This window comes from Monodelphis domestica, chromosome 3 (assembly GCF_027887165.1).
Source record: "Monodelphis domestica isolate mMonDom1 chromosome 3, mMonDom1.pri, whole genome shotgun sequence".
Classification (NCBI taxonomy): Eukaryota; Metazoa; Chordata; class Mammalia; order Didelphimorphia; family Didelphidae; genus Monodelphis; species Monodelphis domestica.
In genome coordinates this window covers 488,669,709-488,687,516 of record NC_077229.1, presented here as the reverse complement: position 1 = coordinate 488,687,516, position 17,808 = coordinate 488,669,709, and the positions used below count along the sequence as shown (strand labels likewise).

At 34.8% G+C, this 17,808-nt stretch overlaps 1 protein-coding gene across 5 annotated transcripts in view; it reads right to left on the bottom strand.

The window, feature by feature from the left end:
* The window catches only part of POLK (DNA polymerase kappa), a 91,303-nt gene that overhangs the window by 70,203 nt on the left and 3,292 nt on the right, over positions 1-17,808 (bottom strand). For 2 of the 5 annotated variants that reach the window (XM_007486551.3, XM_007486552.3), the window contains exon 2: positions 6,300-6,451. The exons of the other annotated variants lie outside the window; for them this stretch is intronic. The gene's annotated coding sequence lies outside the window, so the exon portion shown is untranslated. The remainder of the gene's footprint in view (positions 1-6,299; positions 6,452-17,808) is intronic. 5 annotated transcript variants of the gene reach the window in all.

Here is a 17,808-nt window from a genome sequence, read left to right as displayed (position 1 = left end):
GCGAAGGAAGGTAGCCTTGCAGTCCCAGATCTTAAACTATACTATAAAACAATGGTCATCAAAACAATATGGTACTGGCTAAGAGACAGAATGGAGGATCAGCAGCATAGACTTGGGCTAAGTGACCTCAGCAAGACAGTATATGATAAACCCAAAGATCCCAGCTTTAGGGACAAAAATCCACTATTTGACAAAAACTGCTGGGAAAATTGGAAGACAGTATGGGAGAGATTGGGTTTGGATCAACATCTCATACCCTACACCAAGATAAACTCAGAATGGGTGAAGGACTTGAATATACAGAAGGAAACTAGAAGTAAATTAGGTGAACACAGAGTAGTATACTTGTCAGATCTTTGGGAAAGGAAAGATTTTTAAGACCAAGCAGGAGTTAGAAAAAAATCACAAAACATAAATAATTTTTATTACATCAAATTAGAAAGTTTTTGTACAAACAAAAAATGCAATCAAAATTAGAAGGGAAACAACAAATTGGGAAACAATCTTCATAACAAAAACCTCTGACAAAGGTCTAACTACTCAAATTATAGAGAGCTAAATCAATTTTACAAAAAAAATCAAGCCATTCTCCAATTGATAAATGATCAAGGGACATGAATAGGCAATTTTCAGTCAAAGAAATCAACACCATTAATAAGCACATGAAAAAGTGTTTTAAATCTCTTATAATCAGAAATGCAAATCAAAACAACTCTGAGGTATCACCTCACACCTAGCAGATTGGTTAACATGACAGCAACAGAAAGTAATGAATGTAGGGGGCAGCTGGGTAGCTCAGTGGATTGAGAACAAGGCCTAGAGATGGGAGGTCCTGGGTTCAAATATGACCTCAGCCACTTCCTAGCTTGACTCCAAGATGGAAGGTAAGGGTTTAAAAAAAAAAGAAAGTAATGAATGTTGAAGGGGATGTGGGAAGGGGTTGGGGTAGGGGAGGTAAAGAATATGATGCTTGTAACCAAGGAATAATGTTCTAAATTGACTAATTAAATACCAAAAAATAAAATAAAATAAAAGCAAGGGAGACCTGAGATCAGATCCTCCCCCCTTAGATTTTTTTTAATTTAGGACCTAGGATGGATTCACTAAGAATAAATCTTATATAACTTGTTTAATTTTCTTTTTGTGGCCCAGGTTTCTTTTTCTTTTTTTAAATGTTATTTAATTAATTTAGAGTATTTTTCTAGGATTACAGAAATCCTGTTCTTTTTCTTCCCTCCCCGTAACCCATCCAATAGCTGACCCACAATTCCACTGGGTTTTACATGTGTCTTTGGTCAAGACCTATTTCCATATTATTAATATTTGCACTAGGGTGATCATTTCCCATTACCCAATCATATCCCCATTGACCCATGTGATCAAGGAGTTGTTTTTCTTTGTATTTCTACTCTGTGGGCCATGTTTCTTGACTGGTAGGTTAAAATGCTAAAGAAAAGGCATATTTTGATTTTTAGCAATATCTGGAAAAATCTCTTGAAATAATGAAGAAATGTAAACTAGAACATAGTATCTTCAGAGGGAGATGGAACCGAATGAACAACATTAAACAAATAGTTATGATCAATCGATTGATGTTATCTGAATGGAAATCTCTAGTGGCATGCTGCAGGGTTCCAGTTTTGGCTCCAGGATATACATTTTTTTTTTTAATCATTAACTTGGATAAAAAGATGAGTGCTTATAAAGTTTGAAGAGAGGGCAATCAGGATCTAAAAAGAACTTGACAGTTTGAAACTATAGAAATGATATAAGATTTTCTTTATCCTTGCTAAAGTTAAAGCTTTATATTTAGATTTTTAAAATATAGTCTTTTCATCAGAAACTGCTGAAAGCCCTACATCCCATTAAAGGTCCAATTTTTATTTTCTTCTTGCAGGGTTATTCTCAGCTTTAAAAGGGAAGTGATTCTTGGCTGTAAACTTATCTTTTTTTACCTTTTGGAATGTGTATTCCATGTTCTCCTTGTTTATAGCAGAAGCTGCAAGGTATTATATGATCCTGATGACTTTAGTTTCTAGGCATTTGAATAGCTTCTCTCCTAATGCTTGAAGTATTTCTTTCTTTACTTTTTTTAAACCCTCACCTTCCATCTTAGAATACTGTGTATTGGCTCCAAGGCAGAAGAGTGGTAAGGGCTAGGCAATGGGGGTTAAGTAACTTGCCCAGGGTCACACAGCTGGGAAGTGTCTGAGGTCAAATTTGAACCTAGGACCTCCCTTCTCTAGGCCTGACTCTCAATCCACTGAGCCACCCAGCTGCCCCAAGTATTTCTTATTTGATGTGGGAGGTCTAGATTTTGGGTGTGACATTCCTGAGACTTTCCTTTTTGGGTTCCTCTAAGGACTACATTCTTTCTATTTTCACTTTGTCCTCTGTTTCTAACTGATCTGGGCACTTTTCTTTCTTTTTTTTCCTTGGCAGTTTTCAATTATGATTTCTTATTAAAATATAGTATCCAGGATTTTTAAAAATTATGGTCTTTAGGAAGTCTAGTGATTCTTAAATTATTCTCTTTTACAGGTCAGTCATTTTAGATATCATTTATCTTACATTTTTTTTTGTTTGACTTTGTTCTAATATTCCTTCCCGTGTCTTGAAGTTACTAATTTCTGATTGGTTTGGTGTAGTTTTCAGATGGGGGTTTGCTACTTTTCCTTATTCTAATTTGCCCCTCCTTAGCTTTTATTTAATGTTCTAAAAATCCCTTGTCTAATTTCTTCTAGACATTCATGTAGTCCTTACTATTTTTTTCTTTGAATCAGCTTAATATCTCTTAAGCTAGATTTTCTATTATCTTTAAACATATAATACTTTTTCATATTGTCATTTTCCTCAATTTACTGAACTTTCTAGCTTTAGTTCCTAAATTGGAACTTTGTGACAGGGTCAGGCTCTAGTTCCTCTTCTGGTTTTGGGTGGGGTGGTCACTCTGATTGGTCATTCCCTAGGTTCCTGTGCTGGTGTCTCAGTGTAAGGGCCCTCTAGATCTTTGAGATTCAGGGTACAGAAATTCAGAGTCCTCTCTGTTGTCTTAAAGGAGAGTCCCAGCCTTCTGGGCTCCTGGGTTGTCCTGGTATGAGTGCTGCATAGTTGCACTATTTGCCACTCTTTTTGTTGGTTTATGAGGAGCTGACTTCCCCCACTAGAATGTAAGTGCCTTTAGGGCAGGTACCATCTTGCTTACTTATATTTGTATTCCAAATGCTTAGCACAGTATCTCCCACACAATTATTGTTTGTTCTTCTTTCAAAGAGGACTAATGAAATCACAGAGTGATGTTTTGATTTGTGCACAAATTGCATTTAAGTGAGGCTGAGTTACATCATGTCTTCAGCCTCACTCTCTTCCATAGTCATCAAAGTCCAGTGGCATGACCAAAGTCAGCATGACTGGTGATAAATCGGGATTCAGTGGATGATTATAGTATCTTCCATGTTTGACCAAGTTCTCCTTGTCCCACAGTGCCTGCTTCAGTCACCTACATGGTTACTGGAATAAATTGTTCTCATCTGCCCACTCTGCTAGAGGAAGTCATCACATGCTTATACCCCTCTAATTCATCAATAAGTCTGAAGCCTGGCTGTTACTTTCAACCTTGTTCGGTCCATTTGCCAAGAGAGTTTAATGGAGTGTAGCAGCTGTGAATGCTACAGTTTCTTGGAGCCACAGGTGAGAGTAAATAAATCAGATGGAGCTGATAATACTGTTCACTGATAAGAGAGCTGAATTCCTATTTAGTCTCTATTTTGTGACAAAATATTTTAGCTAATCTTAACAATAGGATAATGCCAGTACTGACTTCTAGCATATAGAAAGCTCTTTATATAAAAATTGTTATATCATGGGGGCAGATGGGTGGTTCAGTGGATTGAGAGCCAGTCCTAGAGACAGGAAGTCCTGGTTCAAATCTGGCCTCAGATACTTCCTAGCTGTGTAACCCTGGGCAAGTCACTTGACCCCCATTGCCTAGTCCTTACTACTCTTCTGCAGTACACAGTATTGATTCCAGGATGGAAGGTAAGGGTTTAAAAAAAATTATATATTACATGTCACATAATACATTATATAATTATGCTATATTGTATATTAAAATTATTTTGAAGAGTGGTATTACTTTGCAATTGCTATGAAATATAGTACACATTTCCAAATGATGTGAGACTGACCAAACATATTATCCTAAGAAGTATCTTATAAAACATTTTTTAAATCCTATATGGGTATAATCAAAAACAGATCAAATAACAATGATTAAAATGACAACTTTATTCCAAGCACAGTGATCAGTGCTGAAGATATAAAGACCAAAATAAAACTATCCCTAATTTCAAGGAATTTAGATACCACTAAAAGGACACTCACTGCTGTTCAAAAGTAAAATAATACAAGATTTATACAAAATAAATAGAAATATAAATCAACTCCATGGAGAGGGAAAGAAAAAACATCAGGGAGAATCAAGAAAGTGTTCAGGTATAGTCTTGAAGGAATTAGGGGTTCCAAGAAAAAGACTGAAGAGAATGAGAATAATAAGCACAGGGGACAGTTTATGCAAAGGCAAGGAGATGGGAGATAGAATGTTATGTCTAGAAAGTAGCAAACAGTTTGGAGGGCCATGGAGTACATGAAGAGATGTATAATCAGTGAGGAAAAAATCGTTTGGAGGCAGATTGTGAAAGGTTTCAAATGCCAGAAAAATGGTATTTTTATCCTAGAGTTAATAGGGAGCCACTAATATTTCTTGGGCTGGGAATAACATGGTCATGTGTCTTCTTTTTCTAAAAAAACAACTAACCAACCAAAAAAACTTCTTGGTTTGGAACAAGGAGGAATACATAACATAATAAAGGCTTGAAGACCAAGCGTTCCCACAGCAAGGCTGAAGATTTAAAACTCTAGTACTTAGAATTGTCCGTAGTTCTCGTTATTTGGGTTGGATAGGTAGCATAGTCCAGTCTTGAACACAAGAATGACAACTTTTTATTACAGCCTTGCAGTCAGGCCAGTGATATTGTCTAGTGGGAATGGAATAGCACAAGGACCCCAAAGATGTAGGTGTGGTCAAAAATTTGGCAGTTAGGTGGAATGTCATTTAGAGAAGGGAGAATCTAGATGCAAGGATACCTGCTTGGAATACTTTGCAATAGCCTAGGCAGTAGAATGAGGATCTAAAGTAAGGTGATTATAGTATAAATGGAGAGAAGAGCAATGATAAAGGAAGCATTATAGAGAAAGACTCAAGATTTCAGTTGATTGGATATAGGTTATAAAAGAGTAGAGGGTCAGAGATGACTCCTAGATGAATGTAGGTAAGAAAGAGTGGTGGTGTCCTTGTCAGAAATACTTAAATTAGAAGGAGAGGGGAGATTAGCTAGAAAGATGATGAGTTGTTTCAGACATAGTAAGTTTTCGATATCTATAGAACATCCAGGTATTTGTGTCCAGCAGGTAGTTGCAGATATGGGATTGAAGCTAAGAAGAGAAATGAGATATAAATATGGAGATTTAGGAGCAAGGTGCCAAAAATTCTCAATAGGTTGTCACTTCAATTCCATAGTTTTCTCTAATGGAGCCCTAAAACAGAAGAGGAGAAATTATATAGTGAAATTATAAAAAGTGAAATTCCAGAGATAACGATTCATAGGTTGAGTGACACAAAGTCAAGAGAACAAGGGATTCAAGGGTAGTAGCATTCCCCTACTCAATAAACTTCAGTAGCTCCTTGTTGCCTCAAGCATCATCTACAAGATCCTCATAACCTTGCCCCTTCCCACCTTTTCAGACTTTATTCCTTTCAGCCTCCTGGCTGTTCTATGAACAAGACACTCCATCTTTCAATTCCTGGGCATTTTCTCTGGTTGCCCCTCATGCCTATAACATTCTCTCTATAACATTGATACCTCCTGACTTCCTTTAAATGCAGAGGACAATGCATCTTCTATAGGAAGCCTTTCCCTGTGTCTCTTAATTTTAGTTCTCTTTTAAATATTTCCTATCCATCCTTTATTTAACTTATTAATCCATATTTGCTTGCTGACTCTCTCATTACATTATGAACTCCTTGAGGGCAAGGACTATCATTTGCCCTCTTTTTTAATTAGCAAAGTACCTGGCACATAGTAAGCACTTAATGTTTATTGTTTGAATGTCCAAAACTTCTTAGTGGAGAGTAGTAAAGTTCTTTGAGAACCTACTAAGAAATTAACCTACTAATGATCTATTTAAGAAAGAGTAATGGTTAAGGTTAGTAAAGTAGTTTAAGTATAAGGAACACTTACATAATAAATATATTTTCTGTAGAATTCTTTGAAGATTCTCAAGGCAATTTCAAATAATCACTTTTGCTGAATATAGAAGTGTATTTGCACCAGAAATCCTTTACCAGATACAGCAAATGAAATCATTTTAGAGAATCTGAATAAATTTTGGCCTACAAATAAAGAATAAAATAAAATAAACTTTATTACTGTTAGCAGTTTCAGGTTTTGTGCACAATTTTATTCTTTTTATTAGACTATTTTTGTTGAGAATGTCATAAAGTCATAAAAAAGGATTTTTAAAAGACTTGACAACAGGGAAGAATTTTGTCAGTGTAGAAATCTTTGATTTTGTTAGTCAAGTTGTTGGATTGCCTGGGTACAAAACCAAAGGATAGAAATAAAAGAAACCATAGCTGCTATTTCATTTAAATGATTTGTAAAACAAACATCACATTTAGGTCTTAATGTTTTAAAAATTCTTTTTGAATATTACAAAGCACCAAAATCTTCCAATCTCTTTAATGTAGGAATATAGGTTAGGACTGTAGCATAGGCTTCTGCTATCTAAACCTTCTTATCCTTACAGTGACTGACATAGTGGTGAAACTCTGGTCTGGGACTTATTGCTTATTTCAGAAACTGCCACTTTTTGCAGTATATGAATGAAATTGAAACAAGAAATAAATATGGAATGGCTAAATGTCCTCATTTCTGTACACTTTTAGTTTAGAGAAGTTCATTAAGATAAACATGTAAGATAAAAACAATCACCTCCCTCAAAAAAACAAAAACCAAAAATGCCCCAATACCTATTGATAAGAAGAGCCAGGAAAGATCAATCTATAAGAATCCCTAAATTGCCCACTATGTACTAGAATCTATGCTGAATTCTGGGAATAAGAAGACAAAAATCAGAGTGGTCTCTCTTGTCCAGGAGCTAAAATGGGACTGATGAGACAAAATTCACCTAGGCAAAAGATGTATTCAATGAGTTTGAGATTTCCCCTATCCCTTTCCTCTCAGACGTCTTTTTAAGAAATAGTTCTCTTTTAAAATGCTTGAAACTAATCCCCCAAAGCATAATAATCTATTTTCCTCTAATGTTGATGGTTGCTTGTGGTCTTAAGTTTCCTTCTGATTTCTCATGAACCTCATAAAATCATTGATGCTAAATTCCTTAAGTCTTAGCAACTCATGTCTTTATTTATAACACAAATTAAAGTATACCATGTTTATTAAAATTATCAAATTTGTAGGTGTCTGAATACTTCCATTTATCCCACAACTGCTTTAAATTCAAAATAATTTAATGAGCAAATTAAACTACTTCAACAAGTTGTTTTCTTGAGCTAATTTAACCAAGTAACCAGGTCTGTAAGGAGTGCTTTTAAATAGGTATTAAATAAATATCAACTTCATTCTTCATGTTTATATTTTAGATTTCTCTGGTGAAAGAAGAATAAAACCTATTTCTATCTCTACAGTCAAAAATCTATTCGTGCTGCATAATAACATCCATAATAATGTTATTAATATCTAAATGGTTTAGATGAATTAAATGAAGACTTGTCAATCTCTAAACTTTATTGTAAAGGAACAAAAGGCTATTCTTTTATTTTTTGGGCTTTTTTACTTTGTAGAAATCTTTTATTTTCTTCAAACAAAAATCATTTGAGCTATTTTAAAAATCATATTTCAGGAGCAACTAAGTGGCTCAGTGGATTGAGACACAGACTTAAAGATGGCCTCAGACACCTCCTAGTTGTATAATCCTGGACAAGTCACTTAATTACCTAGCCTTTACCATTCTTCTGCCATGGAACCAATACTTATTATTGATTCTAAAATGGAAAGTTAAAGAGTTATTTTTTTTTAAATTACATTTCATTTCTTAAATTGGACATGTTTACAACTTAACTCTCAGATTATAAATTTTCAGAGCACTAAACTGGAATAATTCTTATTCTAAACCAGGTCTTCTCCTTGAGGCCAGCTTTTCTGAAAGTGCCTTTGAGTTCATTTCCTTTATTTTCCTCAAACATACTGCCCTTACAATCATTCCCCACCTTCTAATCTTCAATTTTCCCCTATCTGCTGACTACTTGCCTTCTGTCATAAACAGGCCCAGGTATCTCCCAATTATTAAAAAAACCAAACCCATTACTTGACCTTACCATTTCAAGGTATTATTTTATGATGTCCTCTCTTTATAGTTATATTACTAGAGTTACCTGACTCTACCTCCTATCTTTTCATTTACTTCTCAACCCTTTGCACTCTGGCTTCTTATCATTACTCAATTGAAACTGCACTCTTCAGTATTACCCAGATTCTCTTAATTGCCAAAACCAATGGCATTTTCTCAGTGCTATTCTTTCTTGAACTTTTTTGATAATGCTGCCCACCTTCTCTTCCTGATACTCTCTCCTCTTGATTTTTAAAAAGATAATGCTCTCTTCCCTGGTTCTCCTATTTATCTGACCGTTTTCTTAGTTCTCTGCTGAATTATCACATTATGCCATATTCTGCCACTAAACCCAAGACTCTATCCTAGAGCTCTTTTCAGTCTTGGCATGTCATCAGTTCCCTTGGGGTCCATTATTATCTCAATTCAGATGACTCTCAAATCTAGAGATTCAATCCAAGGTTTTCTGATTTCCAGGCTTGCATCACCAACTGCTTATTGGACATTTTGAGCTGGATATCCTCAAGATCTGTGGAACTTATAATCTTTCCTCTCAAATTTCTCTTCTGAACCTCTTCATTTCCATAGATGGCATTACCATTTTGGTCACTTGGGTTCACAACCTCAGTCATCTCCTATCCCCGACACTCCTTAGCTTGTAATGCATATTTAATGAGCTGGTGAATCCTGTCAATTTTACCTATGCCATATCACTCACAACTGTCCTGTTCTCTCCACTAATAAATTAGTTTAGGCCCATATCATCTCTGACCTGAACTACTGGTTTCTAATTCTTCTTCCTTTCTCAAGTTTCTTCAGCAGTTTAGAACATCCTCCATATCTAAGCTAAATTGATACATCTAAAGCACAAGCCTGAATATGCCAACTTTCTACTCAAATTCTCTTATTTTCTTTAGCATCAAATAAATACTCTTCCATGCCGCATGTAAAACCCAATATAACTTGGCTCTATTCCAAGTTTACTGTATTTTGTTCCCTTCATGCACATTGTGGTACAACCAAACTGGCCTTATTGTTTCTCTCAGGTGCCACTCTATAAATTATCTCTGCCACTTGAGACAGGTGTACATATACTTTATGCCTGGAAGGCATTTCCAACTCTCCTCTAAGAATCATTAATTTCCTAGTTTTCTTGAGCTCAGCTCAAGCACTCCCTTCTACAACTGATCATTGTATCTACTTGTGCCTTCCCCCTCAAATTACACAGTACATGTTGTCTCATATAATGTAAGCTCCTTGAGGATAGGAACCGTTTCATTTAGTATCCCAGCACTTTAGTTTAAAGCCTGGGATTAATTTACTAGAGACTGGTACTGAAATTGCTGTTTGATTAATCACTTAGATTGAGACTACATGGCTGCACAATATCTGAATGAAAAGTCAAACATTTTGTGAAATAACTTGGTCTCAGGTATATATCCAAGTTAAAGAAAATGTTATTTAAAACTAAATGTTGATCTCAGAATATGGCAGTCATGATCATTTATCTATGAAGATAAGGATTTTCTATGGATGTTAAATATAGCTAAGAAATGGAATTACATATGAATAACAAAATTTTGATTGCAATATGATTAACTTGATTCAGACTTAAGGGGAATGTATGACTGATGAGATATGAAGTTTCTAACATGCTTTTCTAGTTATTCACTCTAAGAATTGCTCTCTAAGAATAAGAGAATATACAAAAGGATGCACTATGGCTTGTCATGTTTTTTAAAACCTTTACCTCCTGCTGTCTTAAAATTGATACAAGTATCAGTTCCAAGGCAGAGGAACAGTAAGAGCTAGACAGCTGGAGTTAAATGATGTATCCAGGGTGTGAACCTTAAAAATTCCTAGACCCTACTTCATAAGATTGGATTAAGATCATTCCCCATTTGGGCAGTGAACTCTACTTAGATCAGGAATGTGAGAACTCTACTTCACCTACTTAAGTCTGCCCTAGGGGAAGATAAAGTTGTAAACTCTTTTCTGAACAATGAAAAGTACTTAAACCCATACTTATAATAAGGCAAAAAGTTCTTAAGATAAGTACCTATAATGGTCAAGCAAGTTGTGAATTTACAAGGAACAAAACTTACTCAGAGCTTTCCTGGTGTGAATTACTCAAAAATTTACACCTTCTTAGTTGTGGACTAAGAATGGTCTGTCCTTTGAAAAACGTCTACTGTGATTGGTAGATGGAAGATGGAAGAACTTAGGGGAGGTGACATAGGAGAAAATTCCCTATATAAGGAGTCTCTAAGGAGGCTGTTGAGAGAGGGTCTCTAAGGAGGCTCTGAAGGGAGGCTGACTCTGGCTGAAACTCCCTCTGAGGAGACTCTGTCCCTCTGAATCCTTGCTTGAACAGATTTTATGGTGACTGATCTCTCTCTTAAGACTCAGGTCTAGACCTTTCGGCTAAGGCCCTTCATGCTTATTCCTTTCTTATTCTCTCTCATTTTCTTAATTCCACATTTGTATTAAAATCTCTATAAAACCCAGTTGACTTGGGTATATTCATAATTGGGAATATTTCCCTGACAACCACCTTATATATTAAATTAAAAACAAGACACTGTAGTGAAAACATGTTTTCTGCGGTCACAATTTTCTCATCCACTCTTATATCTATCACAATTAAGTCTGCCACTATTGTAATCACTACAATTTATATCTACCAACCATTTTAACTCTTAAAAGGGTCACACAGCTAGGAAGTGTCTGAGGCCACATTTGAACCAGATCTTCTGGTCTAGCTGAGCCACCTACCTGCCCCTTTAAAATTATTTTTAAAGATGAACTTCCTTTGGGGACAACTGCCAAAATTAAATGAGGGAGTCTAGACAACATATATTTTATAATATGTAATCTGACTAAGAAATACTTACTATTCAGAGATGATGAAAATAAACATTTGATAGTGGGGTTAGTTGTTTTTCATGGTTTGAAAAAAGAACCCTTGAAACAGAAATATCCAAATTTTGTTTTTATCATATCTAAAGAGGAGTTAAAAAATATGTTCATTTTGTCCCAAACCAAGTCTAAATATTCAATTACTTTGTGTTTTATTTATGATTTCTTCCTTGGTGATATTTTAAAAAATCAACATGGGAAGAAAAACTTTATCAAATCTCATATGATTTAATTTGAAACATGTTTCCCAATTAACACAAACTTTATTTTCATGAGCTGTGTATTCACCAAACAGCATGTGCACTAGGCAACATTTACAAAACAAACTCCATTTTCTCAATTTTTAGGTAGAAGGGGCCCTAAAATCACAGTAATGTTAAAATAGGAAAAAAGGACACATATGCTAAATTGCTTCCTACCAAAGGAGAAAAAATAATTTTCAGCAATAAATCTGTCAAAGGATTTCTCAATGTAGTAGAAAAAAGGTTAAACGCTAGAGAATTCAAAAATGAACAAACTGAAAGGAAATGTGTATGTGCAAAGACAAATTGGAAAATGACATTACTATTTGCCTAATACTGATACTTTGTGTTTTTCAGTTTAAAAGGATTTCATATGGCTCCAATGGCAATATCAAATTGGTGTAAACAATGACTATGAAATGCTTTTTTGTTTGTAACACATTTTTGTTCTCTGATGAACACCAAGAAACACAAGATGTCACAAGATGAGAGAACAGGAAATTTCCTTTGCAGTTGCTCCCAGAGTGATTCCCAAAGATCTCTAGATTTTGTAGTTTACCCTTGCTGCTGGCTTTGGTGTTTTGCTTTGCATAGACAAGGAAATTGTTGATGGAATTAAAAGTACCACAATTTATTTAAAAAATAAAAATAATTTAAAACCTTGCCTTCTGTCAGTATCAATTCTAAGACAGAAGAGTGGCAAGGGCTAAGCAACTGGGTTAAGTGACTTACCCAGGGTCACATAAGCAGGAAGTATTTGAAGCCACATTTGAACACAGGTCCTCTCAACTCCAGACCTGGTTCTCTATCCACTGAGCCTCCTTGCTGCCCCACATCATGGTTTTACAACCAGAAGAATGTTCTTTATACAGGTATGGTAAGCAGTAACTCAATGACCCAAAGTAAAGTTGTTCGACTCATAACAGAATTTCATTTCTCTATGTAAATACAAATAAATCTGCAGAGATCCCCTTAGAATAGAGGTTCTGTCCATAAACCTTAGGGGGTCCATAAATTTGTAGTTTAAAATTTTTTTTGATAATTATATTTAAAATACTTAATTTCTTTTGTGATTACAAGTATTTTATTTTATGCATTTAAAAACATTTTGAGAAGGGATCTCTAGGATTGGCCTGTCAGAGATCCATTACATAAGGAAGGTCAAAGACCCTTGCCTTAGAGTATCTTAATTGATCAGAATAGACTAAACAATTTGATTTAACAAACATTTATTAAGTGCCTGTTGTGTGCAGAATATTGTGATAGGAGACAGACACAATTCCTAACATTCTAGAGTAGTGAACATTTTGGAACTTTTTAGAAACCCCATGCTATGTACCCCACCCCCACTGCATACTCAGGCTAGCTGCCCATTGCATGTCCCACCCTGCCCCCAACTGTATGTCCCTCCTCTTGATTGAATGCATCCCAGTGTTCAGGGGCAGGGCATAGCTCCATGGGGAGGGTCCAGTGCCCCATACCTTTCACTTGCATTTGGGAGGCGGGGCCAGGACACCAACTCTGGGCAGGCTGTACTGCTCAGGAGTGGGGCTGACTGAGTTTAGCTAGGCTCAGCCCCTGCTATAGTGCAGAGAGGCTACAATGCCCTACCCCTTGTGTTTGGGGGCGGGGCCAGGTTCCCAGAGGGCCAAGTCAGAAGCCTGCAGTGCCCACAGAGAGGTCTCTGGGTGCCATCTTTGGCACATGTGCCATACATTTGCCATCAGGGTTCCAGAGGTTACAATCTAGTAGAATAAGACTGAAATGCAGGTAAATTACACGAAACCAATTAGAAAATTACAGAATTACAGTGAGGTCCTAAGGAGAAGACAGTAATGTGGCTGGGGAATGAAGGGTGGTTTTGTGTAGACAATGGATCACAGAACCATAAATTCAGAGCTGGAAGGGATTTTAGGGACCATTTAGTCTAATCTTGTTTTAGAGACAGTGAAACTTTGGTGCACAGTGGTGAAGAGTCTTGGCCCACTGCTTTTTTCCAGTACACTACACTGATAAACTAGGTTGCAACTGATTTGAGTAAGACATCTGTAACTTACTGAACTTGCCATCTAAGAATCAGCCTAGCCAAGGACAAGAAAGACTCATAATCAGCAAATTGGTTATTAGGAAGTGAATTCTTAAGCCATGGCAACCTATAAAAAAGGAAAAAAGTATAAAAAATGCACCAGCTTCCTGTACTACCCAGTCATGGGAAGTTCCTCCTTCTTCCAAAGCAATGCCGGTACTGTGGCAGAAAAAGTGGAATTTTCTTAAAAATCATAAAGTTAAGACTGTTTATAAACATGAATTTAATTATTAGTACATAAAATTCAAGATTTTTGTTCAGTGATCAATGAATTGATACAATGCTGGAAACATACAAATATTTGTATTTTTATTCTAAGTTGTAATTAGTGGAAGGATGGTTCACAAGTATTCTCTGGAGGGGTGAATAAATATGACGATAGTTTCACTGTATACCTAAAGGGCAACAAAAATATCATTTCATGGGACACTTGAAGACCTTTCCTAGTATGAGTAAATGCAAGGAAATGACTATGAAAAAGTTGCAACTTAAACACTGATATCTGCTGCAAAAGATATGTCCTACCAAAAATGTGAAAAAATCCTCCAAATCAAGTCAAAATTTACTTTCAAAATCCATGATTACAATGTAAAGGTAGGTACAGGTAAGGATGGCAAAAGAATACAAGTGGGAAAAGATCTAAAGCCTTGTACATTACTCAGCAGTCTCCTGCCTATATACACACACACAATCAATGAGTATTTTCTTCAAGAAGGAAATTGAAAAGCATCAAGACAAGGGAAGTTGCCATAAAAAATAAAGCTAATAATCTTAAACCCCAAATCAATTTATGTAGTTTTCTTCCTTTTCGACTCTCAATCCATCTCATTGCCCATGCACAAGTCCTACTAAGTTAAGATAATGTTGGACATACTGTATACCATGTCCATCCAAATACATATTGAAATCTGGGGAATAGATGTTTCCTTTCCACTTGGTTTTTACTGTATCTACTCCAGGATATTCAGCACAAAATGGGACCACGTAGAGAACCTCACCACCCACATTTCAGTTGGACCTATACTTTGGGATGAATCTCTTTTGTTACAGTGATGAATACCTTTGGTGGGCATATATTTCCCCATTTTACACCTGGACTGTTAATTATCAAAGGGTCCATGAAGATGGGGATTTCTTTTGCTATAAGTTTAAAGGTATCTAGAATGATCATGTGGTATGGATGGAGGCTTCTTGCTGTAAAAGAGCCTGCATGGCAACATTTGTTCATTCTTTAAATAGAAGACTAAATTATATAAAATCACACATAACCTTTTCCTACCAAACCTAGTTTTTTTCATTCTTCCCTATTAATTGTAGAAGCATTCTTATTACTCAACTTCATAACATTATCAGTCCCAATTTCTCAGCACTTTATCCTAGTTTTTTTTTTGTTAAAAAAGTACTATTGCTTATGTTTTGCATGATTGCATATATTTAACTTAAATTCAATTGCTTATCATCTTAGGGAAAGGGTAGGAGGAGGGAGAGAATTTAGAACTCAAAATTTTAGAAAACAAATGTTAAAGATAGTTTTTCTATGAAATTGAGAAAAAATAAAATGTTACTTAAAGATACTTATTCTTATTTTTGTTTCTTTCTATTGTCATTGCCAAACATAGGAACTAATTAAAGAGCAGAATTTTCATTGGAAAAAATATTCTTCAAGATTTGTCAAGATTAAGGGAGAAAAAAATTATCTGTTACAAAAGATGAGTCTGGGATGAGAGGGAAGAATGAACACCAGAGGAAATTTGGGCTATAAAAACAAAAATATTTAAAAAATTAAAAGACCTGCAAAAATTTAATTCATATTTAGAAATATGGCTAGGAGGTATGATATGATCATGGGGTTAATTCTATCATTTATGGTCTAACAAGAATTACTTTAAAGTATTTCTTTTAAAAATGCATATATATTTTAATGACAGAAAATCTTGCTGCCTATGGGTCAAAGGCATTTATTTAACAAATTTATTTACATATGAGAAAGTTCAAAGCTTTTCATTACTTATATATTTTAAAGATGTATGATGCCACTTGTTTTTGGCCTGGGCAATACCAATAGGCTCACTAGTCACTCAAGTTCAGAGCCTTAGTCATGCTTGACTGCCCACTTTCCTGTTGCTAAGCCTCTGAATTTAGCTAGGCTTAGTCCTTATAGAACTAATACATAATCCATTGCCAGACTCCTACTCAAAACCTTTCTGGCTTGTTAGAACCTTTAGGGTATATACTCTACTGGCATAGTCTTCAAGGACTGAAGACACCTAAAATGACACAATTTTCAAACTCTGCTTAACATGTAAAAAAAAACCTTGTCAGATTTCTTATATAGTAGCTCCTACCTGTTGAGGACTAGGCTTCATAGTGATAGTAAGAGCTAACCCAGGAAATATGAAATAGAAGTAAAAGAAAGTAAAGTTTTTACCATAAACTAATTGCATATTTCTCTTCCCAAAGATTCTACTTTTATATTGTTTACAAATTTATTTCTTTTTATACTTTTATTGCTTTATGTCTTAAGTGGCAGTCATTAAAATTGTTAGAAAGCACAATAAGCCTCAATCATAGTGATCATTCAGTAAATTTCTTCTGATGATACCAATGGTCATAAACCCAATATTTAAAATCAAAATGTTCATTAACATCATTTTAATTACATATTATTTTTAAATCCTTTAAAACTCACAAAAAATTTTAGACTTTGAATTAGGCAAGAAATTTCATTTCTAAAATAATGTTTTACAAATTTTAAATATTACATATCTACATAATTGCATCATAATATATAATTATTAGTAAACAATATGCAATTATTAGTAAATATGTAGCAATTGCATTTAATTAATAAAAGATCAGCAGTAAGCCTTTTTTTTCCTTATTTAAAAGGCATATGGAGAAAAAATGTTTTTGTTTATTAGAGACAGAAAAAGAAATAACTGTTGTCTATCTAAAACTATATATTTTAACCAATCATATAATTTAAATGCATTTCAAAATTTCAAAACTTACATTTCAAAGTACTTTATAAAATTATTCTAGCTGAACATTTAAGTCTTTCCAATTTCATGCTATTTAATAGTTTGAGAGCATATTACAGGTAGTTAAGTAGAAACAGAAACAAACTTTGATCCAGAAGATCTAATTTTGAGTCACTGCTCTGCTGCTCATTATATATGTAATTTTGGGAGCAAGACCATCTCACCTTACTGGACCTCAGTTTCTTTACCTATATAATGAGGAAGTTGGGCAACATGATCTCCAAGGTCCCTTATAGCTCTAACATTCTCTATGATTAATCAAGAAATCAATACAAGGTAGTCTTAAGTTTATAAGTAGGTTATATTCAAACTTCTAATTGTCTAGTCCTTATAGTTTCCTAGAATCAATAAAATACAAGGTATTAAGTTCTCAGGCTGGCAAAAAGTTTATTTATTGAACCAACAACATCTCTATGATTAATCTTGTACTAATGTTATAGGTCCAAAGTGCTATTTATAACAATGTTTCTATAAGAAAGTATGTTTTCAGTTCCAATTTGTAAAGTTAGGAACTAACTTTCTAAGTCTTTAGACATGACAGCCACAATAGAGATTTCTTTCATTTCTAAGACACAGACATTACCTCCCATGACCTGGGATTGTGACAAATAGGGGCATATATTTAAAACACTTTTTAACAGTTAACACAAGGGTGCAGGGATGTGAATTTCTATTTCTATTATTCTACATGAATAATAGCTGCCTAACTTTTTGCAGCCAAGTATTTTTCAAAGTTACCTACTAGCACATTTTACACAATTGTACATTCTACCTTCTGAAATATACACTCACACATATGTAAATGTCTATAGGTATTTCAATAAATCTTCACAGAATGCCATTATGTATACTGCTTCTCATTCATATAGATAGATACATCTGCCCTCTATAAATTTTCTTTCAGACAATTACATGGCTTTGCCAAGGCAAAAGATAATGCATGCTAAAAGGGATGTAAAAAGACAGGTCCAATGACAAACTGCTGATGTGGTCCAACCATTCTGGATTTTGATTTGGAATTATTTAAGAAGAGTAATTAAACAGTCTATATCTT